This window comes from Sciurus carolinensis, chromosome 7 (assembly GCF_902686445.1).
Source record: "Sciurus carolinensis chromosome 7, mSciCar1.2, whole genome shotgun sequence".
NCBI classification, from domain to species: Eukaryota; Metazoa; Chordata; class Mammalia; order Rodentia; family Sciuridae; genus Sciurus; species Sciurus carolinensis.
This window is the reverse complement of record NC_062219.1, coordinates 29,696,075-29,715,504: the sequence shown is the minus strand read 5'-3', so window position 1 is coordinate 29,715,504 and position 19,430 is coordinate 29,696,075.

Here is a 19,430-nt window from a genome sequence, read left to right as displayed (position 1 = left end):
CTTGATTAGAAGCACCCCCAGAACTATGTGGGGTTAGGTAGGGGAGTTGGCAAAGGGACTCAAGGAAAGCATCAAGGAAAAATTTGTCCTGCACTTCTTGCTTCTAAGTGAATTATAGGACCTTTTAGGTTTTCTAAACATTATTATAACTTTTTAATTTTAATTACGTGTTTGCATTAATTTGCTATGTGTTATGGTTTAGATGTGATGTCCCCCAAAGGCCCACATGTGAGATAATGCAAGAAGGTTCAGAGAAGAAACGATTGGGTTATAGAGTTAATCCAATCAGTGAATTAATTCCTGATGGAATTAACTGAGTGGCAACTGGAGGCAGGTGGGATGTGGTTAGAGGAAGTTGTTCATTGGGGTATGGCTATGGATGGTGTTTATATTTGTATCTGACAAGTGGAGACCTCTCTGCTTTCTGATCATCATGTGAGCTGGTTTCCTCTGCCATACTCATCCACCATGATGTTCTGCCTCACTTTGAACTCTGAGGAATAGAGCCAGCTGCCTATACACTAAGACCTCTGAAATTATGAGCCCTCATAGTTTTCTTCCCCTAAAATCGATCTGGCCTGATCCTTTCGTCACAGCAGCAAAGAAACTGACTAAATCACTATAGTAAGTTATTGTTTTGAAGACAGCTGAGATATAAATTCTAAATTATAGATAAGATAATTTTAGCAATCTCACACCATCTAATCTAGTATTACTCATCCACAACTAGTCATGGCTTCATGTTCTGGAAAACATGACACTTCCTGTCTTGCTCCTTCCTGAAGTTTCCCTTATGTGCTTTCAACACAAGGACTATTATTCCTTGTTTATTAAGCAGAAAGCTGAGGCTCAGTGAGGTTGACTAATTTGTCTAAGGTCTCCATTAGTAAATGGTAGGATGGAATCCTTCTTACCCCAAATTAGTTTTCTTTCTACCATAGGAGCAACCTCTTGATTATATATCTTGCCAAACAAAGAAGTCCTAAATTTGTATATTCATTCTCCATATTTATTGATGGTCTGAACATCAAGGATACACAGTGAACAATATGTATGTATATATATTATATATATATGCTGTAATATATGTATATAGTATGTATTTATACTATATATATATAGTCACATGGCAACAAATACTGGAAAGAAAGAAATGGAAAAAGTGAACTTATGGAGGGTGATTAGGAATGAAATTTTTGAAATTACACTTAAACAGGGACCTCAGTGAAGCCTGAATATATGGCAGGGGAATATTGGAGAGAAGGGAATACCCGATGGAGAACAGGAAGAACAAAGACTCTGATGTGTCCACATCTATAGTAGAGGTCAGGATACTGGAAATGATTTGTGGGTAGGGGTAGCGATCGTAGAGGATTAGATCAGAGAGGTAGCCAAAGGGAATTTTATCCAGAAACATCTGAGAGGTTGCAACTATTCAACTGTGTATTCTTGTTTTTCTGAAAGACAAAAAAAAAAAAAGAAAAAAAAAAGCTTTTAGCCAGGGGCGTTCACCTCGAGAAGCTGAAAAAAGAAAATCGTTTTTCTACTTTCCATAAATGACTATTCAAATTTATATGTCCAATCATTTAAACATTTATTCTTTCATCCAAAATTTATTAGACACTCACTCTACCCTAGATCTCAAGTCAGGAAATAGAGCTATGGAAAAGGATTAGAATTATAGTTTTCTGTCCCCTAGGACCAGATGCAAGAATATCATACACACATGAGGATGCTCATGTTGACAAGGGCATCTTGTATTACGTCCACACATTTTTTTTCCTAAAGGTGTTATTTTCTGAGCATTAGTGGAAAGCCTGCCATTCACTGACATGTTGCTACAAATTTTTTAATTAAATGTTGTACTAGAAACAGAATCAGTGTGGAAATGGATCTATCTTACTACTGTTTCAGAAGGGTTTAAAAGCATTTAATTTCCATGTCAGATCCATTAAAGATGCATGATGTCATACTCTCTGGGGAGCAATCCATTTCATAATTTGAAGTGGAACCAACAAAATGTGACTCAAAAAGGAAATGAAGGTGATGAGGTACAGAATAACATGAAGCAGTATACATTACGCATACTCCTATTATGATTCTTCCTGGGGTTAATCTGACAAAGAACAGAGTTTAGCGGAAAACAAAAATCAAAGAACTAAACCACATTCCATTTTCCTCAGTGTAAATCAGGATGAAATAAAGTTAATGTGAATGCAGAAAACATTTTTAGCATTGGTTTTCTCTGCCCTGAAATGAGGGAAACAGCATTAGGCCAAGTGAGCAGACTACATAATGAGCTGTGGGATTAGAGAGGATGCAGATCTGCAGAGAGGCCTCTGACTCCTCTGCTGCTGGCCAGCTGGCACCCACCCTGCCAAGTCTCTTTGATGTGCCTGGCCTTCAGAACAAGAGAGGAAACCTGTGCATATGCTCTTTCCAATACCTACTTCCCTTTCATCTCCTTCAAACTTGTTTGCATTTGTACTCACGTATTTCATATGGGGTTGAAAAAATTAGTTATATATATTATGACTACAGAGTGCTGTATTACGTTTTTAAGGGTAGTAAAATGCTATATGTTAAGCCATCCATTCAAAGTCTTGCCCAAATTGTCCAAACTAATGTGAAGATTTGTAAATTACATTTAAATGGATGAGATGTGGAGGCAAGAATACCATGAAGAGCTAGCAAATGGAATCGGGGGACATAACTGACTTTTTCACTGGCATTTATTTTGCATGATCCTAAAGTACATAAGAATTTAAGTAGAGACTTCATATAATGCTTTGAATAATACAGATGATCAATGAATTGTTGCTTAGTGAAATAACATGTATTAAAATAGTAGATAAACAAAGATCAAATTACAGAAGTAAAACATAAGGACAACTTTGCCATTCGAGCCTAGTTTCTGCTTTGCCTCATCCCCACAGAGCAGAAATCCTATTTAATTTGGAATTTTCCACAAATTATGGTATGATTTAATTTTAATTGGTCTAATATTGTGTCAGGGCACCAAGTAATTTTAATTTGTAGGTTGGTCTTTTCCTTCTTTCTTTACTTTTTGGAAATTTCGTTTTGTGTGCATTCGCTTTAGAGTCAAACAACATAAGGCATTTTAAAAATCATAACTCTTTGAGTCTTTAAACTTTTACAAGTCACGAAGTTATTTAGGTTCAGAGACTTTCCCATTTTGCAGCTGGAAGCAAGGGATTCTTAAAGAATTCCTAGATAAGAATTCCCTAGGAATATCTGTTCAGAAAATTAAGAACATAAATAATTAATTAACTTTTTGGTTACAAACACATAATTTTTGTTTGAAATAGAGTAAAAATTAATCAAGTCGTTCCTATAATTTCCTCAAGACATATTTTCTATGCATATTCAATAAAAACCATAATATATTTTTGATGTATCAAAACTTGATGACATTAACTTATTAAGTTACTTCTTTAATAAAGACAAACACAAGACTAAAAATAGAAAACATTTAAGTTAAAACAAAGCAAACAATATTCCATACTACTAAGGCAAAAAACACTTTTATGCAAGTGACAAACATTAATTTTAGATATAGGGAATGGAAATTGTTTTGGATTGCAAGTCTATCAATAGAAACTTATAGTCAGAGAGATAAAATTAAACATTGCTTGATTCCTCTTTTCACTCAGATTCTTTCCTCTATGTAATTATGCTCATTATTAAAAATAAATGAATCCAATATTTAAATGTATATGTTTATCCTGTGTTATCTGTAAGTAACACATTCCCTATTTTCAGTAAATTGAGTTGAAAAGAAAGAACAACTTGATGCATTATTTTGTAAAATGCAGTAAGTAAAAGCTTTAGTATTGATTTTTGTAATTAATTATTTTTTTGGCTGAGTGATTATTTTTTGTGACAGGGAATGAATGGTAAGAATGTATAAACCAAAAGACAGGGAATTAGGAAACAAAGGTAACAGATGCTTCTGTGTGATATGTTATGGAGCTTAGTTCAGAATACTGTGGGGCCTGGTACAAGGTGGAACCACTTCTGCCTATTGGAATCAGGAATGCAATTTATAGGGAAAAAAATGTATCCAAAAAATGTCCAAAGTGATCCATAGATTTAGTGAAATCTCCAACAAAAATCTCAATTTTCTATTTTTAAGGAAGCAGAAAAAAACAATTTTAAAATTCACATGGAACCACAAATGACCATGAGTAGCTACATTAATTTTGAAAAAGAACAACAAAGCTGGGGGCATTGCACTTCCTTACTTCAAAATATGTTGTAGTTTTCACCCAATATAGAAAACAACTATTAATATGTCTAAAAGAAGAGATAGAGAAAGACTCCAATATAATAATAGTAGGGGACTTTAATAGGCAATGGGCAGTTTATTCAGACAGAAAAATCAATAAAGAAACAGCAGAGGCAAATTGCACCCTAGACCAAATTGACCTAACAGATATCTACAGAACATTCCATCCAACAGTTGCAGAATACAGATTTTTCTCATCAACACATGAAACATCCTCCAAGATAGGTCAATTGATAGGCCACAAAACAAGTCTCAACAAACTTTTAAAAATCTAAATCATACTGAGAATCTTTTATGAATATAATGAAATAAGAGTAGAAATCAATAACAAAAAAATTTGGAAACTATATAAATACATGGAAATTAAATAGCTTACTCCTGAACAACCAATGGATTAAGGAAAAAATCAAGAAGGACTTTAAAAAATTTCTTAAAACAAATGAAAATGGAGACAAACATACCAAAACCATGGGATACAACAAAAGCAATACTCAGGGGGAAATTTGCAGCTACCAATTTCTATGTGAGAAAATGTCCTTCTGAAATAAACAACCTGATCAGAGCAGAAATACATGAAATATAGACTTAAAATCATATGAGAGATCAATGAGCAAAGGACTCTTTCCTTGGAAAGATAAATAAAATTGACAAACCATTGGTCAGACTAAGACAAGAACCAAATAAAATCAAAGATGAAAAGTGACACATTACAATTAATGCCACAGATCTACAACAGTAATGGTTATTATGAACAAGTATACTCCAACAAATTTGATAACCTAGAAGAAATGGGAGAATTCCTGTACATGTATACCTTACCAAGATTGACTCATGAAAAATAAAAAACTTGAACAGCTTATTAGAAGGTAATGAGACTGAATCAATAATAAAATGTCTCCCATTAAAGAAACAGCCAGGATCAGACAGCTTCACTACTGAACTCTACCAAACATTTAAAGAAGAATCAATATCAGTTCTTAAGTTATTCTAAAAAATTCCAGAGGGGGAAGAACTTTTCTAAACACAGTATACAAGGTCAGTATTATCCTGATACCAAAACCAGACGAAGACAAAGTAGAAAAAGAAAATTACAGACCAATATCCTTGATGGACATAAACACAAAAATCCTCAACAAAATACTAGCAAACTAAATCCAACAACACCTTAAAAAGATTATTCACCATGATTAAGTGGGATTCATTCTAGGAAGGCGAGGATGTTTAAAATACACAAATTAATTAAAACACCACATGGACAGAATAAAGGACAAAATCATATGATTATTTCAATAGATGGAGAAAAGGCATTTGATAAAATTCAACATCCCTACATAATAAAAATGTGGAACAAATTAGTATAAAAGGAACATACCTCAACATAATAAAGGGTGTGTGTAATAAGCTAACAGCTAACATTATATTAATGGAAGAAGTTAAAAGCTTTCTCTCTAAGATTTGGAATAAGAAAAGAATGATTGCTTTCACCATTTTTGTTCAATATAATATCGGAAGCCCTAGGCAGAACAATCAGGCCAAACAAAGAAAGAAAGCACATCCAAATTGGAAAAAGGAGAAGTCAAATTGTTACTCTTTTCAGATGACATGATCATTTATATAGAAAATCCCAAACACTCCACTAAAATACTATTAGAACTAGAAAATTCAACAAAGTTGCAGTACACAAAATCTACGCACAAAAATCAGTAGCATTGATATACACCAGTAGCAACCAATTGAAAATAGAAATCAAGAAAGCAGTACCATTTACAATAGTTACAAAAAGTAATAAATATCTAGGAATAAATTTAACTAAATAGGGAAAAGATATCTACAATGAATATTATAAAATATTAATGCAAAAACTCAAAGAAGACACACAAGCACAATGGAAACATCATGTGGTCATAAACTGAAAGAATTATATTGTTAGAACGTTCAGATTACCCCAAACAATCCACAGATTCAACATAAACCCCATCAAAATACCCATGACATTCTTCACAGATCTAGAAAAAAAAACCAAAAATTTGTATGAAATTTCAAAATACCCAAGTAGCCAAAACAATCATAAGTAAAGAGAATAAAGTAGTGTTATACTACCTGACTTCAAAATATACTAAACCATAATCATCAAAGCATTATAGCATTGGCATAATAGTAGACACGAGTATCAATGGAACAGTGTAGAACCTACAAATAAACCCACACATCTACAGTCAACTGATTTTCAACAAAGTTCCTAAGAACACACAGTGGAGAAAAGACAATCTTTTCCATGAATGGTGCTAAGAAAATGTATCACATTGTAGTAAAGACCTAAATACATAGCAGATGAACCTATTTCTCACCAGTTACAAAAATCAAGTCAAAATGAATTGAAGACTTAAATGTAAAAACAGAAACAATGAGACTACTAGAAAAAAAATGTAGGAGAAACACTTCAGGATATTGGAATGGGTGAGAATTTTCTGAACAATACCCCAGAAGTACAGGAAACAAAATCAAACATAGACGAATGGGTGACAAAATGAAAAACTTCTGAACATTCAAGGAAAAGCTCATCAGAGGGGAAGAGACGACCCATAAATTGGGATGAAGTGTTTGTAAATAATACATCTGACAAGATGTTAATATACAAAATATATTTAAAAAAAACTCTAAAAACTGAACAGCAAAAAAGAAACTTGATTAAAAAAATGGGCAATAAATCTAAATATCATTAATCATCAGAGAAATGTAAATCAAAGCTGTAATAGATATCACTTCACTTTAAGTAAGAATGCTCTTGTTAAAAAGACAAAAGCTGGAAACTGCTGGTAAGAATGTGGAGAAAAAGAGAATCTTTGCACACTATTTATAGGAATGTAAATTAATACAAACATTATGGAAAACAGTATGGAAATTTCCCAAAAAATTAAAAATAGAATTATCATATGATCCAGAAAATCCACTCATAATCATATATATTCATGAATATATGTATATATCTATGGATATGAATATATATTTATGTATTTGTAGATATAGATAGATATATAGTTATATATGAATATAGATATATATAGAGAGATAGATATATCTACAAATCTATATTTATAGATAGATATCTATCTGTACCCATCTAGATGTATAGATAGATGATATATATACATATAGATAGATATGGATATATATATAGGAACTATATATCTCCTAGATATCTAGATATATCTATACCTCCTAGATATATATATCCATATATCTATATCTATATATCTACACATATATATATAACCTAGATATATATCATATGTAATATATATATATCTATATATATCTAAAGGAAACATAATCAGTATGTTGAAGAAACATCCGCACTCCCATTTTTTGAAGCACTATTCATAGTAGAAATAGAAAAAATCTAAGTGCCCATCAACTGATGAGCAGGTAATGAAAACATGGTGAATATTCACAATGGAATATTATTCATCCATAAAACAGAATTAAGTATTGTCATTTGTGACAACATAGATATAACTGGAGATTGTTATGTTAAAGGAAAAAAGCAAGACAGAAAAAGACCAAGTACTGAAGATCTCACCCATATGTAGAATCTAAAAATACTGATCCCATGAAATTAAGAATAGATTGTGGTTACCAGAGAATAGGGAAATATAGGGGGAGATAGGGATGGAGTATCAATGTTTTGCTCTTCATGACTTAGCCCAACAAAAGGATACTTTTTATTCTGCACAGGGTTGCAGGGGTCTTTGTTCTACAAGGTCACTTAGGAACTCATGCTCCACCATAATTTGGCTGTACCAACTGGAACACTTGACCTTTTCAGATATCACATCAAGGAAGAAAGAACTACAAACTTGTGCACTGGCTTTATTTTGTGATTTTTCAATGGCAGTAACACATGCCATTTTCTGCTGCAGTTCACAACCAATTAAATGTCTTTGCCTTAGTACAGTAGGGTGGAAAATGGAGGGCACAGATAGAATGCTTGGTAAGCACCACAGTCTCTGTCACAAGAAGTTCATGTCACTAGATGAAAATTGCATAGGATGGGAGAGGAGGCAGGGATCTGTGAGTGGTCCTAGGGTGGTATAAAGGGCAGGCGATATGGGCTGAGGCAATTTGGTGGGGGTGAGAAAAGGGTGGCATGGGTGATTTGGGGATTCTCACTGGGGCCAGTGTCCAGAATAGAGAAGTACCTGTGTGGTAGGAAGTGATACGGTTCACTTTGACCAGTACTGCTGTCTGCAGAGCCTAATCAAACATGTCCAGCAGCAACTACAAGCCTGGAGCTCAAAATAGAGTTGGGGCATGCTATTGATATTTGGACATCATTATGGGGTTATTGGGAGAGACTGAAAACTTGTGGGTAGATGACTGTCCCACAGGAGAGAATAAAAATTGAGATTAGCTGAGATTTCAAAAAGTGAATTGTTTATGCAGTCTGGACCCAAAGTCATCATGTTCAGGCTGATTCAGGAAATGGAGGGTCAGAAAGTCTGCTTGTGCAAGACTATACTCAACTGGTTTGATTTATTGTTGCAGAGGTGAAAGGCATACTGAGAGATTTATTGAGTGCAATATTTATGTGACATCTAAAGAAATAAAACAAGGCCTCTTATGAACTCTTGCAGAGATTACTTTAGAAATTGAAGAGTAGCTTGACACTATAGATGATTAGACACCAGAGGAGTTAATTAAATAAAATGGGTGGGAACGCTGATTCTACATCTTTGATCTATATCTGTAGTACAGCGATTTTCAATCCGTGTTTCACAGAGGAACCTCAGGAGCTGCTGCAGGATGCAAGGCAAAGATGGAACAGAATGACTCACACATTCCAACCTCATTTGTCTTATATTGTAGGGTTTCACACAAGATTTCATTTGAGGAAAAAAAAGTTCCACGCCACAAACAAAACAAAAATATTTCCCTCTCTATCTTCAATGCTAAAAAAGACTTAGACGAGGCTCGGGTTATAATTCTTCTCACTGGTCTCCCTACCTTTCTGGTCTTACCCCTATGTATCCACTATTGCATTGCTCCCCAAATGATCGTTCTCAAACACAAATCCAAGTCTGGCATTGACTTCCTATGACCATTTGTAAAAAGTTAAACGTTAAAGAATGGCACTTGGCACTTCATGATCTGACGTCTATTCCCTCTCCACAGCATCCATTTCAGGAGGTCTCATTTGTTGATTTTGCTTCTGCCATAACAAACACTTTGCATGTGCAGTGCCCTGGAGGTCCAGTGCTTTCTGCTTAGCTAACTCAACTTCCAAGCTGCAGCTCGGGCACAACCTGCTCTTAGAATACTTCCTGAACTCCACTAGTTCAGCTAGAAGTCCTCTTGGGCTCCCATAGTGACAAATGCATTCTTCTCTGATGGCACATATCCCAGATTATTCTATTAATTGATGTTGCAGTTTGTTTCCCCCATTGGGTGGTGAGCAAGCACCTCGGGACAGGAGTTGGCTTGCTCAGACCTCGGCACTGTAGTTGACCCTCAATATTGTTGTTCAACAAGAAAGTGAATGACTGTCGCTCTTTCTGGGGATGGTTAAAATAACAGATTTTTAACTGTTAGATTCATTTGAAAAAGTTTGGTCAATGAATATAGACTAAACAGTTTTTTAAAATTTTGCTTATATGACTTTTGATTTTGTTGTTTTTTACATCTTTAGAATTTAGTGGCCTTGTAAATGCCATATTTTTGAGCTTAACATTTCAGAATATTAGGATGTTAATTTAAAAAGTAAATAAAAACATGAAATGTGAAATATAGAAAAATGTACACAAGAATAATTTAGGTAAAAAGAGCTTCTTTAATAAAAAATGCTATCATGATAAAAATGGAATAGACCAGAAGGAAGAAAGGGAGTAGGAAATAAAGAACTGGGTTATCCCACAAGATGGAATCTTTCCCCAAATGACTTTCTTAGCAACATCATTCAGTAATCTTCAATGCAACCTTTTGTGCCTCAAATTTCTATTTATTCTACTTGGCTCTTGGAGGATATTTTCAATCTCAGGATTTATACCTTCTAATTTCTGGGAATTCTACAGTAGTATGCCTTAGAATATTGTTTATTCACTCTCTGTTCCCATATTTGGGATTTCTATGATACAGATATTAAAGTCTCTGTGATTCCTAACATTTTAATACCTTCATAGCTTTATCTCTCTCCACCATGCTATAAAGATGTTCTATTCAGTCTTCCAATTCATCTTGCAGTATGACTCTTCCTTTACATAATCTATTTGCAGAAAAATTTTTAGAAAAATCTTAATGGCTGTACTTTTACTTGGCTTTTTAGAGCTTGTTTCATAACTTCCTGCTTTTATTTTAAAGATGTGCTGTCTTCCTTTATGTTATAAACAAGGTAAGCTCCCTTTCATAATACTGTTATCTCTGGTTCTGCATGTCCTACAAATCATGTTTCATGGTGCTAAATGTCTTATTTTATTTTACTGTGTTTTACTTGTGAGTTTACTTCAGGAGTATTTTTTTCTACCCTGAGGTGTTTTCCACCTGTTTGTCCCTAAGTACCTTTGAGACTCGCTGATTCTGGATTATTGTTTGTGTTAGATTTTCATCCTGGGATTCTCAAAGTGCATTGATAATGAGAGTTCAGTTCCCACTCCCACCTACAGTTCAATCCTGGGTTCTCGTCTCCCTGGAAGACTCCTTTTTACACATAGGATGGAGATGTTGGCTGCAGGCAGAGATGTTCTGGTTCCTTCAAGATCAGTGTGGTGCTTTCTGGGGTTCTAATTTTGCACAGGAAGCCAATGTTATTCTTGCTATGAACATGTTTTCCTGAGCCACATTCTGTCTTGAATGGCCTTCAAAAGTTCAGGCTCTGAGACTTGTCACCTCTCCTAGTTCCTGATTAATCGTCATGTTCCTTCTATGTTCTGGTATTTGGAGATCTCCTTTCTTGCTTTTGAGTTCTGCTATATTTTTCATATCTAAAAATATTTTTATTTCTATTTCTATGTTTGTAGATGTCGTGTTCAATTCCACCATATCTAGGAACTGCCTAACTATGTAGTCCTTTGTTCCTGTTCTCTTCATTTTGAATAATCTCTCAAATGATTTCTGCCTTCTGCAAATTCATTTGTTCTTTAGGACCTAAGGACTTGCTGAAAATAAGCTCTAGTGATTTCTTTTTTTTCCTCTCAGGGACCAAATCAAACCCTAATCAGTTCCATTTCTGAACTCCTTTGGTATCCACTTGATATTTATTCATATTCTGTTATAATTGTTCACTGGGTATTATTTGTTTTCTTGCCAATTATAAGATCTTTAAAATTTGGGCCTATTTGTTGAACTTCTTAAATGTCTCCAACAGCGAGTCATGCAGAACTGTTCACACAGGGAATTCGCCTAACAGAAAAGTGACTGAAAGGCACAATTGAATAGAATAATTTTACAGTGTCTTAAGTTCAATTTAAGAGGATTCAAGCATCCAAGAAAACAGGATTTGTCTGAATTTTGTTTTCCTTTGTATTCCGCTTACTCATTTTACTTGGGATTTATGAATTTATAAGGCCAGAGAGATTTCATACAAGGTCCTAGGTTGCTGAAGGGGAACTGAAGGATTTGATGTCAAGATGTATAGGATTAATACGATAGGTACAGATCTCAGGGACTGTGTTTGTGCCAACAAAAGACGCTACTTTAAATCAGTGGGGAGAATTAGTTACTTTGGAGGAAATCTGCTTAGGATATGATATGGTCCCAAGTAAATGAATAAACAAACAGCTGCTTCTCAGAGCTGGGCAGTTTCAGAGTTCCAGTTCATAGGAGCTCAGGAAAATATGGGATGCAAATCACATTCCAACCCTGAACTGCCCAATCAAGTCCTAAACATTCTTGAGGTCTTCAGCTATGACTGTGAACATGGGAACACCCAAGGGCACCTTCAAATTAAAAATAAACACACCATTCTCAAGACTCCTGGATATATAATTTGGTAGAATTTTAAGAAGTATCTTTTTATAGTAACAGAGTCTATAAAGAAATAAAATTCAGGTAAGGTTGTGTCCTTTCCAGGCATAAGTATATGTAAATGACCTTTAACTATAAATGTGAATACTTTGGGCATACCTCTGCCCCAGCCCAAAATTTGTCAGAAAAACACATGCTGCATCTTTTTTTTCAGTTCTAGTCAAATGTTTACAATCTATTGAATAATATTACATCAATAAAAGTTAATATTTTGCTGTGCATGGTAGTGCATGCCTGTAATCCCAACTACATGGGCAGCAGGAGAATCCCAAGTTCAAAACCAACCTTGGCAATTTAGTGAGACCCTGTCCAAAGTAAAAATTAAAATGTCTGGGGATATAGCTCAGTGGTTCAATCCCCAGAATAAAAAAAAAAAAGAATATGTGTTGTATGATTGCCTGGGTTAAACTATGTTCCTCAACTTTACAATGATCTCTAATAATATCCAAATAACCTTATGATGTCATGACTTTTATTATCTTCCATTTGTAGCTAGAGAAAACTGATATATAAAAGAGTTAAGTAATTTGTCCAATTCATTTTAAACTATTCTGTGACTTGGGCAAATTACTGTGAAATTTCTGTGACCCTCTTTCTATTTATCCCTCTGCTTTAGAAAGCATATATACAAATTTGTAGGATTCTCCTGGCAAATTTATATTTTATTGGGATGAGAGAGAAAAATAGCAGTGGTGATAAATTTAACAGTGTTGGTCAATAGGGAGTGGTTGACTGATATCTAAACTTAATCACTTTCTATTGTCATCCATCAATTACATATTTCCTCTAAGCCTCTTTTTCTGGACTCTCCAATATCACCACCAATCCTAGGTTTAAAATAATGGGTGCTGGCCACTGTCTAAAAGTTAATAATTGGGATGAGTATTAAAAGTAAATTCAAAGCCAGTGACTCCAAAACTCACCATTAGCCACTTTTATACTTTCTTCACTCCTCTCTTCATACAGTTTTGATCTTAAAAAGTCTCCAAAGCCCATGGGTTAAAGCTTTGGTTGTCAGCCTTTAGAACTTTTGGAAGGTAGTAGAATTTTTAAGATGAAGGACCTAGGGAGAAAACTTAGGTCATTGGAGGGAATGACATTGAAATGCACACCATGAGCTAAATGGCTTCCTTTGCTATGTACTCCCACCATGATGTGCTACCTTGCCACGGGCCCAAAAGCAACATAGCTAACTGACCACAATCTGAAATCTCCAAAAATGTGAGCCAAAATAAACCTTCCCTCTTTTAAACTTGATTATATCAAGAATTTTGGTATAGTAATGGAAAGCTGACTAATTCAACACTGTAACACAATTTGTTTTCTTGTAAGCCTGTTGCCTATTGTTGGCTGTCTGAGAACATGCAAAAAATTATCCTATGTTCCCAGAGCCCCTGGATTAACAGCTTCTGTTTGCTTTTAGTTTGGTGGTCTTCACTTAGTTCCACATAAATAAAAATAGGGAAAAATAAATTATTCTTGCACATGCATGTAAGATCACTTTTACCAATTTATGCAATTTCAGAAAGTGAGCAGAGTAAATAGATGCTGTCACTAAGACCAGTGTTGAAAGTGGTAATAATCAGCAATGAGTTCAAAGTTTTTTTTATTGTTTGTTCTATTTAGTTATACATGACAGCTGAATGCATTTTGATTCATTGTACACAAATGGAGTACAACTTTTCATTTCTCTGGTTGTACATGATGTAGAGTCACACCATTTGTGAAGATTTTTTTTTCTTTACAAATATGTTTAAAGAAAGTCTAGAGCTTTGAGAACTCTGGTCATAGCGACTCCCCCAACTTTTGCCAAGGTGCCTTTCAACAAAAGAATCAGGAATGGGAGGACTTGTGACAAGAAAGAAAGGAACTAGGTGGTACAGGTGGCAACCTTTACAAGGCTATATTTCCAGTACCCTGAGATTGAATCAACAGGGTTGAAGCTGAGAGGAGGAATCACTCTGGACAACATGCAATGCTATAAAAGCTGATTCCAAATGTAAAATGTTGGTACCACTCAAATAATGTGAACATGAAACATTTATGACTAAATCAAGTGGTAAAACATCTTGTTTTAAAGAAGAAAAGGCTTTTAACATAATTTAACTCTAAAAACATTACTGAATACTTACTATTAGTAGCTCACTGCATGTGGAGATGAACATGAGAGAGATGTAGAAAACTCTCTTTTCTATACTAATTCTTTGAAGGAAAAAGTGGCTCCATTATAATTAAGTTACAAGCTGCTTTGCTAATTGTTCCTACCAATTCACTGATCATGTATATTGAAATATAGCATCATAAAGAAGTCTAAAGCTCTGTGGTTTTTTCTCTGTTTTATAAGATTCACAGTATAAATGCAAACATCTAATAACACTTATCTTTTAAAAATCATGCATTACCTAATACTTCCCATAACTCTGATATTTGGAATGCTTCCATTATGCCTAATAAATTATATCAATTCAACAATGAATTATATTCTCATTATTGAGAAGACTTTGTATCCCAAAATAAACTCCTATTTACTGGAGGAAATTGGAGCATGTTAACACATTTTCAATATCAATTAAGGACTTTTAATGTACATGTTATCAAACAAACTGAAACACTGAAAAGTGGGATTTGGGATCATTGTGGAAAGAATAATAATCTCCTTGGTTCTTCAAATTTAGTTGCCCTTTGTAAACATTTGGGAATTTTTTTTAAAAAGCAAGATCCAGGGCTTCTGATTTAATTGTTCAAGCTAAATGATCCAATACGCAGCAAAGTGTGAGAATCATTGGTCTACAATAAATAATTCAGTTTATTACTTCTTCAGGACCACACCCTCCTCTAGTTCCTGGGCTTCTTCCTGACTTCATAGGTTTGTTAAGCAGCTTTCTGATGTTATTTTCCCAAGGAGACAATATTTCTCCTGGAAAGAGTGCTCACTGCTAGTGGTGAATCAACCTTCTAGTTAAGTTAGTCCTTGGTGATTCTAAGCAGTGGGAGCTAATTGCTTCCTCTCTCTCCCACTCCAGCTGTTCAGCTTGAGGTAGGCATGCCACCATCAAGGTTACAGACCTACAGAGCTGGTAGACTGACCCTAGAAACAAAAATGGCAACAGCCACATCCAGGTCATACCAGTTTGTCCATCTGTTTCCCTTAAATTACTTCACTGCTTGTTTCTTAATTGGCTTATACATCTGCTTAATCATGCCCCAGGCCAGCTGTTCTCAGTCCTGACTGAACATTAGAATCACCTTGGGAGCTTTTTGGAATGCTGGCGCCTGTAGCAATTGCATCATGATTCCTGGGGTTGGGGCCCACTGGGTTCCCCAGAAAACCTGGGGACACACTGCCTAAGCCTGTAGTGCTCTCACAAACTTATCTAAGACATTCATTCATGAATCTGCATTATTTTAGTTGATATTATGGAGCTACAGACATGAGGACATACGTGTCTTTTTAGTTATTCTGATTCTGATTTGTTTGATGGCAGATAATTATTATTGAAGGTGTACAAATGTTTTTTAATGAAACTCCTTCGTACTAAAGCCTTTTCCTTGGTCCAGGGGCTCTTTAAAGCATTATATAGAAGATCAATTTATTTATTGTATGGTATCTTACAAATGAGGCCATTATTCAAGGTCACACAATTAGTGTTAGGATCAAGATTCAGATGAGATACCTTGACTCCAGAGTCAGCAAGTTTAACTACAGGTGACCACCAGCTAACATAAGGGAGGCAATATTCTTACATTTCCATTTTACAGTTCAGGACCTGAGGTACAGTGCAAGTTTCCCAGCAGAGCTTGAATTTAAACAGTTTGGCTCCAAAATTCTCACTCTGTCCATAGTCTAGTCCTTTTTCACAAATATTCAACCAATGTTGCTTTTCAGAAATTTCAATTGCTACAGACTGGAATTTAATTCAAGTTTCATGTGGGTTTCTGAGCTTACTCTTAATGTTTTTCCCAGAATTAAACACACACACACATACACACAGTTTGTATTCTTCTACCACTGCCCTGGAGAAGATATTAATAAAAAGATGCTACAACTGCTTTCTTAATATTATCCCATGATTTTAAAATTTATCTGACTTGTGAATATATTGGGTACCATAAATGCATCAGGATTGCATGCAGAAAGAAGAAAAGATTCTCCATGCCAAATCTTTTCATGCCTGAAAATTCTTTTAATTTCCTTTCTTAGTTTAGCATGCCCCTAATTCAGTATTAAAAAATCTAGATTTCTTCCAGCGATTGGACATTGTCCTATTTTAAACTTTAAAAAACAAATTCATCACAGTATTATGATAATAAGTATGTAAATAGGACAACTACATCTCAGCCCTTTGGCCAGCTGCTCTGAAGATTGAAACAGCTTCACATTCTGGATTACAATCAACACTAAGAGTCACTTAGTACAGTCTTTGTAAAGGGAATTGATTCTAGATCGTACAAGGTGATTTTAAAAGTTTCTTGTTTCTTGCATTTCAATATGTAAACAAATCACCCCAGGCTTTTTCTAAAATGCAAACACCTGTTTTGGGATGCCTGAAGTGAGTCATGGGACTCTATTTCTAGTATAAAGTGATGTCCGCACTGTTAGCTTGTGGACCACACTTTTAAATAGCAAGGACATTGTGCTGGTAAACTTGTTCTCCCACGTTGGGAAACAAAGACTGTATTTGTAGTATTTGCTAATTTTCATGACAGTAATATTATTACAATGGCCACGTTCAAGACCAACATAATGTCACTGAAAACTGGGTTGAGAAAAGATGTCCAGCATGTTGCACACAATGGGCTTTCTGGGTGGGTATGAGCCAGTTCCAGCACACCACTGGATCTACATTACTAAAAACACATACTACCTCAAGATTTGACATAGTGAGTGACATTGTTCTACTCTGCAAAGAATTTCAGTGAGTTTTCCTACCACAACTGTTACAGGAAAAACGACCAAAGATTAGTACAAAGTATTGAGAGTAGGTGCAAAACAATGTAGTTCCAAGGCTGTAGATTAGTGAGACCGTAGAGTTAAGAAGATAAAGGACATGTCGGCCAATAACAGAGACTTTGGCGAGATTTGAACCTGGTTTTGACAGTGATAGGTTTGGACGAGTGGGAAAGACGAAAAATCACAGAAAAGGAAGTGGGATAAGAGCCAGCAAACGGATGAGGACATATAATGGGGGGTGGGAGGGGTTAGCATTAGGTTTAGGGTTAGGTTTAGGGTTAGGGATAAGGAGAGCGGTAAGAATGAAGGAAAGAAGGACTGTATAGAGGGAAAAGAGGGGTGGGAGGGGTGGGGGAGAAGGGAAAAAAAATAAACATCATTGCCCTATGTAAACGTATGATTACACAAATGGTATGCCTTGACTCTATGTACAAATAGAGAAACAACATGTATCCCATTTGTATACAATAAAAAAAAAAAAAAAAGATCTGGTGCTAAATGAAAGTGAAAACCTTGGAATTACTAGTATTAGGAGTCAGGAAGTTGGTCTAGGGCAGAATGAAGACATCCTACTTCCACAAATATTTTATTTCCTATATGATTGGGGAATAAAGTATTCGTATTAAATGTTCAGATTAATGGAGAGTTGACATATATACACCAATAAGAGAAATCAATAAAATAATTTTATATATCACAGAACACAGAGCCTAATTTCTTCTTTGATGAAGAGAGGACATCTAGGGTTGCCACAACCCATGACTTTGAGCATCTTTGACCTCTGTTTTAGTAGAGTTTGGCGGTGGAGTCTATACATTTTCAATCACAGTGTGCTATGAGAAAAGTGTGTTCTCAAGCTATTCTCCAAGGTTGCAATATGAGAGCATCCTAGGAAACTCTACTCTCTGAAGAGAATTTCCAACTGGTAGAAAAACCTTCCTTGCTATAAATTGAGGCTTTAAAGCCCAAACCTGTAAAATGGGGCTAATCAAACCTAACTCAGTTTGGGTGATGATTAAATGGGACATGGATGAAAAATATTAGTGCTCATTAAATTGTACAGGTTCCTACACTATGGATACAGCTTTGAAGGAACCTGTGACCAACTATATACAATACTTGATGTCTTGGACTGTCTCTGATGCCCTGGTAGAGGACTCTCCCTTGGCCCTCAGACCCTTCTTATAGCAGCAGAAGTCATGGGAGTGACTTCTTACATTTCTGAGAGTTGAAGAGAGGTTTATTTTGAAAAAAAAAAAATCCTCTTTTTTTTCCTGTCTCCTAGAATAAATGTACTATTTCATTTTCCTAATTTGTACTATGTTAAGAACCAGAAGAGGGAACTTAAGGTCAATCAGTCTCTCAGGTTGAGTAACTCTAAGCTATACACTCCAGAATCTTGCTTTTGTCTCTGATTCCAAATGGGCTTGTGGGGAAAAGTGATATAACCATGAGATCACTGTGTTCTTTCAGATGATTTCCTGTTTCCTGTGTATTTAAATACACAGGGAATAATCCCGCTATTAAAATGAGACCCTGTATGTGTGTATGGGCAGAAGTTCAATGAAAAAGGAAGAAAAATATGCTTGCTGAACACCAGATGTAGAATGCATAAATCCTGTTAGAACAAGTGGGGAATAGCTTTACGGCTGACTTGCAAGAAACCTACGGGGACTGGGAAGTCTGATAGGCATGTGTCACACAGACTTATTTAAATCATCCACTTCCTCAGCAAAATAAAAGTTTGAGAGAGCTCTGTTTCCTCTTGTGGTTTGAAATAACAGTTGTAGGTTTCAGAAGTCCTGCTTGATTGAGGGCTTCCAAGCAAAGATGTTACATGACCCAGTTTAAGCACTGGGCAACACTGGGATCACCTAGTGCTTCTCACTAGGGCCTCCTGTGTTGCCCTGTTCGTACTTTCATCTAAGCAATGGATTGCAGTGCAGCTGACCACTACTTTATGGCCCCTTGACATGTCCTTGTAAAAGGTTTTTGCATCTGAGTGAAAAGTAGTTTCCCCTTCAGACCAGCCTAGATCTACAGCATAGGATTTCGCTCTGCAGGCTTGGAGATGAGGCAGTTCTTTCTTTTCCCAGCTTTGTCCTGTCCACAGTTCAGACAGTGTTATGACCATAGATAACCAGTTTGTGTTAA